General features: G+C 44.6%; 1 protein-coding gene across 5 annotated transcripts in view; it reads left to right on the top strand.

The window, feature by feature from the left end:
* Nucleotides 1-6,561: 6,561 nt before the first annotated feature.
* DNMT3A (DNA methyltransferase 3 alpha) overlaps nt 6,562-18,036 on the top strand; it is a 119,530-nt gene continuing 108,055 nt past the window's right edge. For 2 of the 5 annotated variants that reach the window (XM_087717392.1, XM_087717390.1), the window contains exon 1: nt 6,563-6,747. The gene's annotated coding sequence lies outside the window, so the exon portion shown is untranslated. Of the gene's footprint in view, nt 6,748-18,036 lie in introns of all 5 variants that reach the window. The other 3 variants (XM_087717394.1, XM_087717393.1, XM_087717391.1) reach the window with 2 other exon arrangements.

Genomic DNA, 18,036 nt, shown 5'->3' with positions numbered 1-18,036 from the left:
GGGATGGGCCTCATGATCCCATCTCTGGCCCCCTGCCACATTCAACAGCCCTTCTGGAAAACCCTACAGTCCTATTTTTCTCAGCATGACCCATTTGACAAACACTACTGCTGGAAGAATAATTGTCATGGTCTAACTTTTAAAGATTTCCCATGTGTTGTGGGGGGGGGGGGAGGCGCCTACCTAATTCAACCAAGGGAAACTACTCACAAGCCCAACCAGCTTGCCCAGTGCTTCTCACAACCTTTTTGAGATTATATGTGAGTCTTCAGACAGCTTGCTGAGAGCTGCAGCCCAGAAAGGAAGTAGGCAATGCAAAGAAACTGGTAAGCAAAGAAATCTCCCCAAATCCATTTCAATATTAACGATGTGTGAATTAGCGTACAAGAGCACTTCCCATGAACCTAATGGGGATGTGGTCACTTTAGAAAAGATACAAATTCAGCTGGAATTTTGGAAGGGGCTCTGAGAGCCTCTACTCTCAACCCTTCAAGGTAGACCAGAGTAAGAAACCAAAGTTATGTAGGCCAATGCTACTTTTATTGTTTAGTTGCAGTAACAAAATCTTGCAAGTCTGAATGTGCCTCCTCCCTTTCTCTTCATCTGCAGCAGGGAGGGGTCTGTCTGAGACTTTTACTTATGTTAATTCTTGCCCTGGATCTTGGCAGCAGTCCTTCCTCTATCCCTGAAGGCCATTCTCTCTATATCTAAGCCAGGAATGAAGGAGGTGGAAACGATTCCTTCCTGAAAAGTGATCCCTCCTGCCAACATCCACTGAATAGGGGTTTGGGGATAAACTCATAGATTCCGAACCAGAGGTGGTATTCAGCCGGTTCGGACTGGTTCACGTGAACTGGTAATGGAAATCTCGGGTGCACCTGTCCCCACAGACTCTATGCCATCCTATTTAGGCACATTTTTGAAGCCGGGTGCATGCGTGGAAGGCGCATGTGTGAGCAAAGTGCATGTGTGGAAGACCAGGCATATGTGAAGAAGGGGTACGTGCACCCATGAAGTGAGAGGGCGGGCGCACGGCGAACCGGTGGTTACAAAATGTGAAACCCACCGCTGCTCCGAACCCTTCTGGGGGACTTCACAAGATCAGAGAAGCTGAATGTCATGGAGAACAACAGAGGCACCCACTGCACTGTAACCTCACCTCACTCCCCCCACCCCCACATTTGTTGGTGGGGATGCTCTTGAACCTACACACAGGTAATTCCTGTTTAGCAACTGCCTCATATATCGACTGTTCACAGTTATGACAATGATGAAAAAGTAACTCTGGGACCAATCCTTTCAATTAGAACCTTTGCAGGATCATAAACCAAAGGAAAGCTGAAATAAGATCATAAATATTAAGTGGTTTCATTAGCGGCCACTTTGCTTAGCAACCAAGCTGCTGGTACTAATTGTGGTCCACTAAATGAAGTCTACCTATACCTACAGGGTGGGGCATAACCTTTTCCTAGGGGGTCACAGCAACACTTGTAATAACAACACAAATAATTCATACACCATTCGAAAGCCCATCAAAAACTGAGTTTATTGACACGATTTAATAGTCAGTATGACCACCATTAGCCCTTCGAACAGCATTCAAACGAGGTGGATAAGAACACAACAAATCTTCAAACAGTCATTATTTTGCAATTCTAGGGCGGGGCATAACCTTTTCCTAGGGGGTCACAGCAAGATCGACAGCAGTTTACAACTTCCGCGACACCTCATTTTAAAGCCCATAAAAAACTGAATTGAATGAGCTATTAAATGTTAAATTTGCTTTAAGAATGGCTGGAAAATTCGATTCGGAAGAACAAAGGATCATTGACAGAATAAAATGCATTGCCTTTCGAGAGGCACCTCGTTTGAATGCTGTTCGAAGGGCTAATGGTGGTCATACTGACTATTAAATCGTGTCAATAAACTCAGTTTTTGATGGGCTTTCGAATGGTGTATGAATTATTTGTGTTGTTATTACAAGTGTTGCTGTGACCCCCTAGGAAAAGGTTATGCCCCGCCCTGTACTTGGAAACGTACTTCTGCAATACCCTCTCCTCTAAGGATCCACAGAATAGTTGTGTTTTTTTTTGTGTTCTTGGAGAAACATTTCTAGAAAACCAGGATGATGTACTTTAGTTGGTTAAAAATCATAGGCTGATCAGGTGATCCCATATTTAAATCTTTCTTCAGCTTCGGAAACTCACTGAGTAATTTTGGGCCTGTTATTTTCTCTCTGTTTCTCACATTCAACTATAGTTGTAGGGGGAGATAGGAGTGCTATACATACCACCCAAACTCTGAGAACTGGACCAGGAAATTTGCTGTTAAACAGCAGCGAGACCGGTGAGTACTGCTATGCTTGATATACTGCTCAATTTATTTATGCTGGTTACCAGCTGGGCTGCTGCAGTTTGGACCAACTGCAGTTTCCAAACCAAACTCACAGGCTGTGCTGCAGTAGTTTGGCAATATGTTGACAGAAAAACCTGCATTTTGAGGTAGGAGAGAAGGGGCCGGGGTATTTGAGGAACCTATTCCTATGGTTTCTGTTTATGTTAACCAAGAGGGCCCCATCCTTTAGGGAAGGTCCCCAACCCCTGGACCATGGCCAACTACTGGACCATGGCCTGTTTGGAACCAAGCCACACGAGCAGTGGGTGAGCATGGGCATGTGTGCAAAGCTCCCCTTGTGCAAGCGGTGGTCACTTGCACTGGCGTGCAAAGCTTCCTTTGCATGAGCAGCTGCTGCTTGCGCTGGTGCACAAAGCTCCCTTCACAGGAGTGGCAGGCATCAGCCGCTTGTGCACGCTTGCCTGCCACTCACAGGGAACTATCCCATCTCCCCCCCGCTTGCAGGACCGCCAAGCCCGAAAGGTTGGGGACCACTGATCTAATGGGACTCATGAAGTGTACCTTTTCCATAGCTGCGCCTGCTTTCTGCGACACCACATTGCTCATGGTTTGGTTGGTCCCAACTCAGCTCACCTTCTGGAAAACTTTAAAAACTTGGCTGTTTTCCCAGTTGGGGAGTGGGGGCAAGAGAGTAATTGAGCCCACAGTCTTGGTACATTTAGGAGCTATTTTGTGTTAGTTGGTTGGAAAGTATTTGTTTTTAAATATACAAGTATTTATGCTGAAGGGAGATTGTCCCAGTCAGAAGGAGAGGTCAAGCAGGGGATTAATCTGGAATCATTATGTAGGCACAAGTGGGCATGGTTCAACCTCCTCTCTTTGAATGATATTGAGCCTTATATAGTCTTTACCAGAAACAAACTGCCAGTTAGAGAAAAGTCCAGTGAAATAGAAAATAGAAAAAACAAAATGCTAGTTTAAACTCTTCATGTGTGGATCTGATTCTTCACGTCTGACAAGTTTATATTGTATTGGAATTCTTGTTAGCTGTCCAGTTGCATATATAAGATGGATAGTCATATAAACTGATATAATTAAAAATATCAATAAATGAATGAAGCACAGACTCTCAGGTCTAACAATCTAAGTGAGTTCAATTCATTAGCTTTTGTGCAGAGATTTTATCACAAGTAACTGAAGGGGATGACACTTTTGTGATGAGCAAGAATAGGAAATTGCCTCTTAGTAAGGCCATCCATGGAAAGTTCTCTTCACCTCTTCCACCTTCTAAATCCCTTGGAATTGTGAATGCTTAAATGATGTGATCACCTCACATTTAGGGTGAGCATAATGAAAGAGGAGACATCCAGATGCTATGTTTACATGTCATGCCAAGCTATGATGATTTGCTGCAAATAACATCCAATAAATACCATTGACTGGATTCAAGAACTTATCAACCCAGAGAGTATACCTCAAACTCATGATAGCTAGGGTTGCATTGTAGAGACTGCAAACCAACTAACCACAATACTGGATTGCCCAAATGGGAAGCATTGTAAAATACCTCCTCTTCAGGTCTAAATCCCTGGTTTGTGGCAACAAATTGTGTTCATGCTGTGCAGGAGTGTGGAAGAGGCACTCTCAATTATTTGTGTAATATCCTGCTTTTTTTTCCCTAGCAGCAAAAATAGTGAATACATTGCTTTTTTCCACAACAGTTCTGTGAGGTAGATTGGACTGAGAATGCCTGGGCAAAGGTTACCCAGTGAGGGTGCAATTGACCCTAAATCTGCCCAATCCTTTATTGCATTAACAGAGGGATTCAATCAAGATCAAGTGAGATACTAATACAACTCTATAAAGCCTTAGTAAGATCACACCTAAAGTATTGCATCTAGTTTTGGTCACCATATTATAAAAAAGACGTTGAGACTCTGGAAAGAGTGCAGAGGAGAGCAACCAAGATTTAGGAACTGGAGGCTAAAACATATGAAGAACGGTTATAGGAACTGGGCATGGTTAGTCTAGTGAAGAGAAGGACCAGCAGAGATATGATAGCAGTGTTCCAATATTTGAGGGGCTGCCACAGAGAAGAGGAGGTTAAGTTATTTTCCAACCACACCACCCCCCAGACCAGACAAGGAATAATGGATGGAAACTGATCAAGGGAGAGATTCAACCTAGAAATAAGGAGAAATTTTCTGACAGTGAGAGCAATAGCAGTAGACTTATATACCGCTTCATAGGCCTTTCAGGCCTCTCTAAGCGGTTTACAGAGAGTCAGCATATTGCCCCCAACAATCTGGGTCCTCATTTTACCCACCTCGGAAGGATGGAAGGCTGAGTCAACCCTGAGCCGGTGAGATTTGAACCGCTGACCTGCTGATCTAGCAGTAGCCTGCAGTGCTGCATTTAACCACTGTGCCACCTTGGCTCAATCAACCAAAGGAACAGCTTTCCTTCAGAAGTTGTGGAAACTTCATCACTGGAAGCTTTCAAGAAAAGACTGGACTGCTATCTATCAGAAATGGTGTAGGGCCCTGATGGTGAACCTATGGCATACGAGCCAAGGTGGCGCAGTGGTTAAATGCAGCACTGCAGGCTACTGCTAGATCAGCAGGTCAGCGGTTCAAATCTCACCGGCTCAGGGTTGACTCAGCCTTCCATCCTTCCGAGGTGGGTAAAATGAGGACCCAGATTGTTGGGGGCAATATGCTGACTCTCTGTAAACTGCTTAGAGAGGCCTGAAAGGCCTATGAAGCGGTATATAAGTCTACTGCTATTGCTATTGCTACTACAGGTGGCATGCGGAATCATTTCTCCGGGCACATAACGCGTTGCTCTGTCAGCTGGTCAGCGCCCCTTCTTTTGAGACCATTTTTTGCCCTCTGGAGGCTTACTGGCCTTACAGGCAAACCGGAAGCTCAGGAATGTACTTCCAGTTTGCTCATAGGGCCGGTTTTAGCCCTCTGGAGCGTTCAGGAGCCTTCAGGAGGCTTCCCTGATGACTCCGGAGGGCAAAAAAACGACCCTATGAGCAAACCGGAAGTCACTTCCAGGTTGCTCATAGAGTCATTTGTTGCCCTCCGGAGCCATTAGGGAAGCCTCCTGAAGGCTCTGGAGGGCTAAAACCAGCCCTATGAGCAAACCGGAAGTCCGTTCCCGAACTTCCAGTTTGCCCATAGGGCTGGTTTTTCACACTCCGGAAGCTTCAGGGAAGCTCCTGAATGCTCTGGGGGGGGGGGAGGCTGTTTTCACCCTCCCCAGGCTCCTATAAAGCCTCTGGAGCCTGGGCAGGGCGAACAAAGCACATCAAAAATGGGGGGGGGGAGTGCTGGTCGTGCATGCATGCGCGCTGGGGTCATGCACATAGCATTATGGATGTGGCACGCATGTGCACGACCCCCCCTATGCTCCCCATGCTTTTGGCACACGAGCCCCAAAAGGTTCACCACCACTGGTGTAGGGTTTCTTGCTTGGGCGGGGTGGGGGTTGAACTAGATGACCTACAAGGTCCCTTCCAACTCAATCTGTTAAATCCGTTAAAATTATTTAAGCATTATGCCACACAAATTGTAACTTGAGGAACTCCACAGGAGGTCTCTGGCAGCAAAAAAAAGGTCATATTTGATGCAATGCAATGCAAAGCAAACAAAATGAAGAGCAAGATCTCAGTTGGCTTTTCCAACGAACTCTGAAAGGACTGGTATCCACTGGGCTGTTTCTCGAAAACAAATGGTAATCAATTAGTAACCAAAAGGTGATATTTCCCCTAATTTCGAAGTGTGCGTTTGGCAGCTTTACAACAGACTTAAGCCGTGTGGCAATAGATCTGGATGAAAGGAAGCCTCTCTCTCTCTCTCTCTCTCAAAGGGTTTTATTTATGAGCAATTCTTTTGGCACCTGTGCTGGGATGACAGTCCTCCTTTGCCCATCAGTCAGTAAGAACTCCTTTATCCGAACACAGGCCAGCAGCCCTTAAGATCTGGGCAGCAACTGGTGGCGACTCTCGGAGCAATGACAGAGGCTCCCGCCTCGTAGGAAGCAGAGCTTTTGCTCAGGGCCTCGGCGCGTTCTTTGGCAGCAGGGTAACACCAGAGAGAGCCTTGCTAGCGCTAGGACCGGGCCGGCCGGCTTTGGCTGGCCTGTCTGCCTGTCTCGCAGCGGGTACTCCCGAGCTCCCTCTCTCGTTCTCCAGTGGCCCTGCGGGCCGAGTGCGTCCGATCCGAGCCGGTCGGATCCGATTCTTGCTGCAGTGGAGACGGCGGGCGAGGCCTCCTCCACAGGCTGGGCAAGGCAAGGAGCGCGGAAAGAGGAGGAGGAGGAGGAGGAGGATCCCCCCCTCCCGGGAAGGAAGCAGCAGCTGCAGGAGGAACACCGGGGTTCAAGGTAAAACCCCGAGCAGGCCGGGGGTGCCGATGACACTTTGCACGGAGGGTCATCATGCCCTCCCGTATTTCCGCCCCGGGGAGGGTAATCGGCTTTGACATGAGAGGCTGGTGCAGGGAGGCTGGCGGATGTTTCTCTCTTCCCCCCCCCCTTCTCCCGCTTGTGTTTTTTTTTCCAGGCATGCCAAAATTGCAGCTGCAATCCTCCCCTACCGGGCGCTTGTTGCATTTCCTTTCATGCACAGACATTTCGCCTTTCTGAATTGGGGGGGGGGGGAGTTCCTGCTGGCACGGCTTCAGCACCTCTCCTCTTCCCCCCCCCCGCGCCCCCTTCAAGTTTGAGGGAGACTCTCACTCTTGGCACCAGATCAGGAAAAGCAAGGGGGGGGGAGAGATGACAGGGGGTGACCCCTCCCCCGCAAGGATTGGCCCAGCCTTAAATGCCCCCCACCCCCGCTGGATTTCGGCGAACTTGAACTTCACGTACCTTGAGGAGGGGGGGAGAGGAAAACGGTTTGGCGCGGGGGGGGGGGAGAGTGCGACTGCGCTGCCCCCAAGCGCGTTTGTGCAGGCAGGCTTTGCAATGTTTTTGTGTGTGTGTGTGTACATACACATGTATGCATGCATGCATTCATTCAAGTGTGTGTGTGTGTGTCTGTCGATAAATATACGTGCGCATGGGGTGGGGGGGAGCTTTTATTATTATTTTTTCTTTTCTTGCAGACGTGTCTCGCCCGAGCCTGCTCTACGGCGTTACATTATTTATTTATTTTGCAAAGATGTATCTGTGTGTGTGTGTGTGTGTTTGCAAGCACAAAAGAGACACGCGCAAAGATCGGGGTGGGGGAAGCTGTCGGGGTTTTCCATTCCCCCCACCTCCCCTGTAAGGAAATTCTCCTGCAAAGCGGAATGCTTTTGCGCTCTCTGGCGAACGGAGGAGGGCGAAGCGGCAAAAATGGCAGCCTGGCATGACCGGAGGGGGCCCCCGTGTCATCCCCCACGTTAATCCCTGCGCCAAGGGAGGCATTGCGCGATCGGGATATATTTTAAAAAAGATCATTTTTTAAAAGGGAAGCGGAACAGGCAAGGAGAGATTCTGCGGGGCTGGCGGGAGGGATCCTCCGGAGGCTCTGCGGGGCACGGCTGGGCATTGGGGGCATCGCCCTGCTTCTCCGCGCGCACACCTGTAGATCTGGGACCGGGCACGGAGGTGGGGGGGGGAGGGCGGAGGCTGGTGCGACGATGCAGCCTCTTCTGCTACCCTTCGCTGGCTTAAGTCTCTGCCCTCCCCCTCCCGTTTTTGAAATAGGGGGGGGCAATGATTCACAGAGACCAGAGGCGCTTGTTTTCCAGGCACTTTGCATTCAACCCCCCCCTCTCCCAGAGCCCCCCCCCCCTTGAGCGGCCTGTCCGGTTGCGGGAGACTGCGTTGCTTGGTGCAGTTTCGGAGGCGGGGGGTGCAGGCGCTGGCTGTCACTATTCTGGGCGGGGGGTGGGGGCGGGGGGGGCGCAGCTGTGTCCTTGAAAGCTTTGCAGTGTTGCCGGTGAAGGGCAAGCCGAGGGGGGGGGGTGTCTCTGCCGGGCTCATTTTTTCCCCTAGCAAAACAGATACGTGAGGTGGGCAGGGGCCTCCTGGGTGTGCTTCCTCCCCCCTCCCAGCGCAGCGGCCCCTCCCGCCGGTTTTCCATGTCTGCCACTGCCAGTACCCCCCCCTCCTTTCCTTGCGTGCTTCGCAGCTTCACACTGGCACGATGCCAGGCTCCTGGCTCCTCCTCCCTCAGCGGATGTCTCCTCCTCCCTTCCAGGGCTGAGTGAGGGGGGGGGGGGCTTCAATTCCTTCGCCTGCCCTGCACTAGCTGACCCATTGAACCAGGGCCAGGTATAGAGAAGAGTAAAAGAAGGGTAAAGGAAGGGAATGCGTACTATAGGATCTGGTGCAGGGGAAAGTGCTTCTTCATCATCATCCAGCGGGAGGGTCGTTCAGAGTTTGTACTCTGGGAAAAATGTGGCTGAAGCCCCAGCTGTGGGGAGGAGACCCTGAACAGTTGCTTCTTCTGAGATCTCTTTGCGTGATCTCTGGTGGTGCAACTGTCTCCCTTTCAGCTCAAGTTGTGGTTCACTCCAGAGGGGAGACCCTGTTGCCCCCCTCATATTTCTTATGCTGTGATGATCTGGCAAACTCCACATTATCTCCCCATAGAGAAGAGCAGGTCTTGGGGAATCTGCCCCACCAGGAGCAGTTTGAAGGCTCAGGGTGAAGCTACTGTGGCATGCTCATTTTCTAGCATTCCCATCAGTTGAACACATTTGATGCTCAAGTGTCCATTTTTGTCATTGTTTTTAAGATGATATACAAACTGTTCTGCAGATATGGCCCTACATTGCAATACTCCCAAGTTGGCGGGATGTGGGCAACAGAATGTTGTCTTGCAAGGTTGTCTTTAGATTAGATATCTCATTTTGTATGGAAAACCATGAGCATATTTGGAGTAATACTGGGCTCTGGTTACTCACACTGGTCAAAATGTATCAGAACTAACCGGCACACTCTTTACCATTAACAGAGGATGTTGTATGTGGCACAGGTAAGACTAAGACCGGTGTAACTTAGTTAAACAGCATTATGTGAAGACCTCAATTGACCAAAGCTAATTGGCCTAATTTGTATCATGGCTTTGGTCAACAGGATCCCTCAAGTGATGATCATGCCATATGGAAAATTGCAAGTTGGAATGTAAGAGCAGTAAATGTTAAACCCTATGAAAGAATGAATGAAGCAAAAGAAAAACAAATTATATGTCATTGAAACTAAGAGAATGGGAAAGAATATAATACATAAATAAATAATAAAATCTGAATGAAGGTGATCATCTGCGGACTGGAGTGGATGATTCATGCAGAGAAGTAAACTGGGTTGAATTATGACTGGGTTAACATAAGTCATAAAATGTGAATTGGTGTGATTAAGTTGTTTATTTGAAAGCAGGAATTCATAGATTTGTTATACTGTTACACTCCAGTGAGTGGTGATAATGGAAGAGTTAGAGATGAGTTTCTGAATGAAAGCAGTTCAGAAGAAAATATTATTCTGTTAGGTGATATGAATGGGTGGGTGGGAATGAGACGAGACAGTACAGAAAAATGATTTGACTATTCATCAACCTGAGAATGGTGACTGGTGAATATATGCTTACGGTGTGTGCATAAATCTATTCATGTACACACATGGCAAAGGAATGAACATAAATCTAAAAGCATGATGTATTAGATTGTGTATGATGAATGATTGAGAGAATTACTGAAGGATACAAGAATGATGAGTTTTAAATAGAGGACATTTTCATAGTGTTCAGCAGCAGATATTGGGGGAAAATTGGCATGGAGGAAAAGAAACACAGTAAAAGTGGGACTTTAGGAAAAAAGTATGAGTCCTATATACAAATTAGTAGAAGACAGATTAATTTTTCAGTTAAAATGAATGGAAGGTAGATGGGGAAGCTGCTTATAACAGAATTAAAAGAGCTACTGGTATATTACAGCAAGCCACCTAAATGTGGAGTTACATTAATGGAAAATGTGAAAAAAACATGCTGGGTGCAAAGATGAAGTAAAAGAGACTGTGGATGAGGAAAAAATGAATGTAAGATTCTATTGCGAAAATGAGATGAGAGAAAGATAATTACCAAGAGAGCAAGTGACAGTCAACATTAAAAGAAGCAAAACAATTATTTGATGAAAAGTTTAAAAATTGCTTTGGAAATGGAAGAGCAAAGAAGGTTAAAAAAGCACCTCCAACTGAATTATCCATTTATGGATAATTGTGTAAGAAATAGTTGTTGTTACTCTAGGGATGTGTTGTTTTTTTAATGTGAAAAGATGTACATTTCTATGCAAATAGTGTCACTCTGTTGACTGACAACCGGTAAACCAGATTCACAGAGAATATCGAATAGATTGTAGAATGCAATGAGAATAATGGATATAAAATTAATATATCAAAGATCAAGGTAGCTGTGTTTGACAAGGAAAAAGAAGTGAATGATTGCAAGTTATAGAAGGATGAGGAAAAAGTAGATGGATTTTTATATATTGTTCACATGTGCAAATTTAGAGAAATAAGGTAATATGTGGTTAGGAATGAAATTTGTCAAAAGAAATGGAAATGATTATATATTAGAATGTGCTCCTGCCTAGTTGGTTATTTGGAAGTTAAAACTGAATGTCAGGAAAAACATAAACATTAAAAAGGTTGTATGGTGAAGCAAGAAGAGGTACAGTCACGAATGTGTGGATGCTGAATGAATGTGGATTGAATACAAAAAATATATACACTGGGAGGGTTTGACCATTAAAGAGAATGAATCAGGATTGTGTTGTAAAACATAGGAGGAAAGAGTGACAATAAAGTGGAAGATTGAAAAAAAACTGTAGTTTAGATGAAGTTGGTGAGATTCTGAGAAAGAAAGAAGTTCCAAATTTAAAGAACCACAAAGAGTATAGGAAGTGATGTATAGATGTGGTGGAAACAACAATGGCTTTCAAGGACTAAAATGTATGAAAATATACGGTGAATGATATTGGTGTCAAGTAGGTTTAGCTATATTTCCTTTTTTCTTATCTCATGCTTTTATTTCTTTGGGTTTACTTTATTCTCTTTCTGCAGTCTATATAATGCTTACTCTGAAACAAAATAGCATAATGGGTGTTAAGTATGGATCCATGCATGAATCAGGCAGTATAGATTGGTCTGTACACAGATTATAATGCTTCTTCTGTGCATAGAGCTAGAGCATGACTATTTGGCTAGTGCATGGATCCAGAGCATGTTGTTTTGGTACAGCTGTTCCAGAATGGAAGGCAATTGTGGATGGATCAGTCTAAATCAGCAGTTCCCAACCTTTTTTTGGCCATGCCCCACCTAAGTATCTCTAAAATCCTGATGCCCCCCTGTGACATATAATTCTTACTTTACTCAAAAAGTGAACTCTACTCATGCAGAGGAAGCCTAAAAGGCCATTAACTTGGTTTAAACTAGGTTCAGATTGCCCCCATTAAAAATCAAATTGCCCCCTTGTGGGGCATGGACCCCACATTGGGAACCGCTGGTCTAAATTATCTGGATTTTGCTTTGTCCGTATTATGTTGGCCAACTTCTAAAGCACATGTTTGCTCCATGCACAGAGTAAAATAACATTTGTTGCTTTATGTATGCTATTTGTGACTTTCTTAATACCAACAGCCTGTACATAGACCTATTCCTGTTCCTGGTGGAAACCCCCCAAATTTGCTCCCTGCTGGCTGTTTTGCCACGCCTGATGTGACTGGGAAAGGTCTGTCATCTCTGCCTACCTATCTTGAGCTTCCTTCCTTTCTAGTTTGGAATGATGGTAGTTTATCGCTAGAAACCTCAGAGCCAATTCTTCAGGCCCAGTGCTTTTGAAAGGTCCGGACAATAAGGGGAGAGGGGATGACCTTTTGTGAGCTGGGGCTTTTAGCGAGGGGGAATGTACTCAATAACCCCTCACATGCTGGGTCAGCTGGAAACATCCTTGCAGGAGTCTTCTTTTTTTTCCAATTAGATGTCTAAAAACATTTGAGGGGATAAACGATGTGGGTTGTCTAGAATAACTCTGGTGAAGAGTTGGGAGAGGGGCTTTTTATCTCCACCCCTTCAAGGAAAGCAGGATTAGATTCTGGGGTGAGGCTGCCTCTTAGTTAGATAATCTCTAAATTTCTTCGTGTTTCAGAGGGAACCGAATTTGATTGTCACGAGAAAGGGGAGGGGCAAGGGGGGTAGAGATATACAAAAGGAATGTTTGCATTTAGAAACTTGGCAAACTGCTACGTTTCAGTTCTGCCTTGCAAACTTGGAGGGCGAAAGCTACTATTCTCTCTTCCTCCAGTGGCTTGCAATGATTGAAGCCCCCAGGGATGTCAGTCTTTTCATGGGAGAACATGCAGAATTCTCCAGTGTCGTGAACAATCTGTGCCTTTAGCCCTTACAGACATTGCCTGCTTGGTTATTTTTACTGTGAAGTTCACTCAAAATAGATCTCATCTGAAAAGTGTGTGTGTGTGTGTGTGTGTGTGTGTGTGTGTTGGTGGAGGTTACAATATTTTCACAAATCTTTACAGAGTGTTTCTCAGCCCCAAGTAGGAAGTGGGTAGACAGGCTATGACCACTGCACAGATCTGACCTTTCCACTTGTGACAAGGAAGTTGTTTGTCCTGCTCTGTCTCTGACTTCTTCCCATTCAGAGCAGTCGGCCTTGAGAAAAGGACTGGAGGCATTCTGGGCTGAAGTTGCAAAAGAGATGATGATCCCTAGATGGGTAATGATATGTTTGCAAACAAACGAACAAGTTCAGAGAGCACCAAGAAGTGCATAACTCAACCCTGAACTACGGATGTTCTCGTCTATTGGAACTGGAGTTGGAGTAGTACAGAGCAAGGAAATTGACACAGGGATCAAAGGATGTTTGTAGTTAGGATGTCAGTCCTAGTGAGACCTTTACATTTCCACATTTCATGATGTCATGGAGAGGCCGTTTATTCTTTCGGATAGGTTTTATTTTTTCTTTACTTCCAAATAAAAAAAAATTGTGCTGAGGACAGAGTACAGTTTGGCATCATCTTTAACAAAATCTAAAAATCTGATGTAAACATCTGCTTGCAACAAATTCAGTCTGATGATTAAGATTAATATTATGATCACATTGCTGGAAGGGAAATGAACATACAGTACTCCAACTGAAACTTGATTTGCACCAATTTTAGGGCAAGATCTTAACAAGATAATTTAACATCTGGGTATGACTTACTAACTAGTTTCTTAGTCATTTAATTTCCGTTTAAATTGTTTATCCTGCAATTCTAATATAATTTCTTGACCGTAATAGTTAGTACTTTCTTATGAGAATAACAAACTAATAAATGTTTATCCAGCACATTATTTAAAATGGAGACTGGAACATTACATCACGCAAGTGGGCACAGAACAAAATTATGCTGTCTATACTTTAAATCTATGTTTGATGAAGTACCTGATTTGATTTTGGAATTAATCAATTCAAACCTCAGGTTTTTGGTCTGGCTGGATACTCTAATACATGCATGCATACACTTTTGCATGAACAATGCAGGAACAACTGTAAATAGAAGATGTGCAAATGTCATTAATCAAATGAGTTTATATAAAATTTGCTCGGTGTATACATTGGAATCTTTGACTATACCGTTAGAAAACTTTGCTTCAGAAATGCCATGACCCACATTGTTATTTGGAGTGCCGGATGTTCCTTTTTGGAAGCTGCAGTAGGAAAACTCCTTTTTCCTACATGAAACACAAATACGATGAAAATAAATGAAGGGGGACAAAGAGAGACTTATACATTCTCAAGCATTTTCCTACAAGGTTTGGAAAGGTATGTATGTATGTATGTATGTATGTATGTATGTATGTATGTATGTATGTATTTGACTGCTCATCTTAAGCAATTCTGAGTGACTTACAACGCCAATGAATTTTAAAAACCCATTAAAAATATATAACGATAAACAAAAATCCTGTGCCTTAAGTTTTCCACATAAATTTTATAGTTACAATTGCCATTGTTATTCTTCAGTACTTGGGAGCAGATGCTTCTAGGGGCAAATTGGGTATGAAAAAGTATGCACGTGTATGTGTCTTGTCTTCACCTTTCCCAGATTTCCTGAAAATGTGGTGTGTTTCATGCTGGAGGAGTAACTTGACTTGCTGCCAAGTCATGGAGGCAAAAAATGAAATGTGTGTTACGACACAACAACACAAGCCCCATTCCTTTTGTACTTGTTTTGCAATATTGAGAATGAACATGTAACAGGACAGATCTTGTGTGTTATCACAATACACGTTTTATTATTTTGAGAAAAAGTAGCTTGCTGCAATATGCTCAACTTGTCTCTGCCGGGCTCTTTTTTCTGCCACCCACCCAATACATTGCTACATCTCCAGAACACTGTGCCTGCCTTTTTATTGGAGGTGGGGTATTCTACTAATTTGGAGGGGCGCTGTCTTATTTGGTGAGAGGGAACCACATTGCAAAGGTAGGGTTTTTTTGTACCCAAAGGGGATATACAGCCTTTGGGATGTTTGTCTGAGTAGTGGATCGCAGATAATTACAGTTAATCAAATTTGTTTCACAGGATGGAGTCAACATTTTTGATTGGTTGTAGCTGTAAATTTATTACACGTACACATCAGGAGCAATAACAAGATGGTTGTGTCTCTCTCATCCCAGAGGCTTGTGTGACACTACCTCCCTTTCATATTGGTCTTGCCTTGGGCAGGTCTCCTACTCAGCAAGTTGAAGGTAACGATGCCCCTTAGCTTGACAAGACTGCCCATGGGAGAATTGAGCGGAGGGGGGGGAGGCTCCACTGACAGAATTTTCTTCATCACTGCCTGTAGACGAGGGTATGTTACTCCTGTGCTTCCTCTGAATTGCTGCTCTTCAGCCCTGTGGTACGGGAGCTCTGTATATTCTGCTTCTCAGTGGGAGATATTCATCGCTGACTCATGAAAGCAGGAGGGGAAAGAAAGACTGAGCTGCAATAATGGGTCATCTTTTAAAATACAGTCAGTGGCTTTTCACAGCACATGATATGCTGTAGAAGAGTCACTTCCGCTTTGTTTTACCTGTTCTCTGCGTCAGGATGAATGGCTGCCTTTTGTCTATCAGCAGACAGTTTTCCTACTCTTTACTGTCAAGCCAGACATTTGAGTGGGCTTTCTTTTGTTGAGTTGTGAGTCACTCTCTTGCAGGACAAGTCAATCTACGCTTGTTCTCAATCCTCAGAATTATCGCTGCTCTTTCTCCGGATGATTTTGTGATCCTCAGTCTATGCTGGGATGAAAAGAGGATGAACTGGGATGGGCTTCCTAATTGTTCAACTATATAGCTAAAAAGTGTACATGGAGTACATCTTATGGATGAATTATGTGAAGTCAGTTGGTTCTGCTCCTACTCTTTTACTTTTGTCTAGCACTTGCTTACTACTAGCAACCTTCACGTTCTATGCAAAGAAGTTCCACAAATTGGTTATTTTGCCATGTGAAGTCTACATCCTGCCTTCCATAAAGCAGCTACGCTTGTTTCTTGCAATGGTCCACAGGGCCCTTGCTCCCCATGGTTTTGTCCTCGTGCTGTTTTGCTTTTGAGTGGAGCTGAAGAAGCCATGGTTCCTGGCTTCCTCAGAGAGACATACTTATCCTACAGAGTTTTACATCTGAAAATAAATTGACTTCTGAATTTGAAAACAATTGGCAGTTGATTCTGGGTTCTCAAAGTGAAGTCCTTTTCAAGAGCATCTTATATCTAATTGATCACTTCAATTGCAGAAATGCAAAGTTGATGCCCACTCGTTTCCTTTGCATATAAAAAGGACCACGTGCCATGATGTAGCTGTACCCTCCAACAGGAGAAATTGGCAGGAGGTGGAATTGAATGGAGAAGGGAAATGAAACCTTTTTAGCAGGATCCCATCTGGGTCAGTCACCGGGACCACAGGTTTAGTCTTCCGAGATTTTGGACTCGTGCTGCAGCCCATCCTCAGGATACTTCTCTCTAATCATTCTAGGCCATCCTGCAACATTATCCTGGGACACACATATTTGCCTTCATTCACGAGACCTTTTTACTTCCCTGATTTTTTGTAAAGTTTTGCTGCTGCTTGCATAGTCCTCTCTGGTTCACATTTTTTGCATCCTGTCATCTTCAAGGATAGAAGTTTTTTTTATATATAGTGTGTGATAAGTGACAGTTTCTGGAGGATTGGGGGAAAAAAACCCTTTCCGCTCCCTTTGAAACCCTGAACAAGAAGGGAATTATATGGCTTTTCCTTATGGTTCAGACTCTTTCTAGGGGTGGTAGGCTTCAGCAGTCTGATTTTCCTCCTTACCCCTCTCTCTTTCTTTGGTGTTACTTTATTGAGGAGATTTAACACATTTCTGCCCCCTTGTGTGGTCCAGAGGCAATTTGGTGAATCAAGCTGCAGCTTCTGTTTGCAGCATATTTTTTTTTAAACATTCTCACTGCCTTTGCTGTTTTTTTACAAGGTAAGTTAAAAAGCTGCCCGAGAAAATACATGGGTGCCTAACATGTCAATCCTTTTGGTACCTCATACCTCTCCGCTCAAGGATCTGGCTTCATGCTGCTGCTACTCTCATTCTCCCCCCTTTTAAAAAAATAACATTCAGCTCAGGTTCCCAGGGGATCCAGCATGCTCAAATCCTGTTGGGGCTAATTAAGGAGTGCATAAACATCCTTTACAGCCCAATGTACTTCTGCAACCTGTGGAGTCATCCCACTGTGAGGGAGATGGGCGGTTTCTAAATTCGAAAAACAAAACAAAAGGCTCTTTTCCCCAAATGGCCTGTGTGGAAATGGTTCTTTGCCAGTGTGGGCAGAACCATTGAGCTAGGCCTGGATAAATCTACCCCATTTGTGACTTTCAAAAGCCTAACAAGGAAAATGACCTGTGGAGCACACGTGATTCGGATTTGGCATATACTGGATAGTGTGTGTTTTGACACGGATCCTGCAGTAAAATGTGGTGGTTGTAGCATATGTACCATTTCATGTGATTTAAATTCCCTTGCTTATTTGAAAGGTGGGAGAGATGGTGAAAGAAACAAGGCTACAAGAGTGGGTGGCTATAGAAGATGCAGCCCTGGGCTTCTGGCATGTCTTAGTTTTTAAACTGTAATTTCATTTCTTCCATATTTGTCTGCATATCTCCCCATCTATTAGGATAAATTTTTCATATCCTGACTGTTTCCTTGAAAGGGAGATCAAGAAACAGATCAATACAATACAATAATACATAGGAGAGTTGGAAGGGACCTTGGAGGTCTTCTAGTCCAACCCCCTGCCTAGGCAGGAAACCCTATACCGTTCCAGACAAGTGGCTATCCAACATCTTCTGTGGAACAGACTTCCAGTGTTGGGGTATTCACAACTTCTGGAGGCAAGTTGTTCCACTGATTAATTGTTCTAACTGTCAGGAAATTTCTCCTCAGTTCTAAGTTGCTTCTCTCCTTGACTAGCTTCCACCCATTGCTTCTTGTTCTACCCTCAGGTGCCTTGGAGAATAGTTTGACTCCCTCTTCTTTGTGGCAGCCCCTGAGACATTGGAACACTGCTATCATGTCTCCCCTAGTCCTTCTTTTCATTAAACTCGACATACCCAGTTCCTGCAACCATTCTTCATATGTTTTAATCTCCAGTCCCCTAATCATCTTTCTTGCTCT

This window comes from Thamnophis sirtalis, unplaced genomic scaffold (assembly GCF_051295495.1).
Source record: "Thamnophis sirtalis isolate CommonGarterSnake01/CBP01778 unplaced genomic scaffold, rThaSir2_p1.2 scaffold_6, whole genome shotgun sequence".
NCBI classification, from domain to species: domain Eukaryota; kingdom Metazoa; phylum Chordata; class Lepidosauria; order Squamata; family Natricidae; genus Thamnophis; species Thamnophis sirtalis.
The sequence above is the reverse complement of the archived record's forward strand: the minus strand, read 5'-3'. Positions and strand labels throughout refer to the sequence as shown.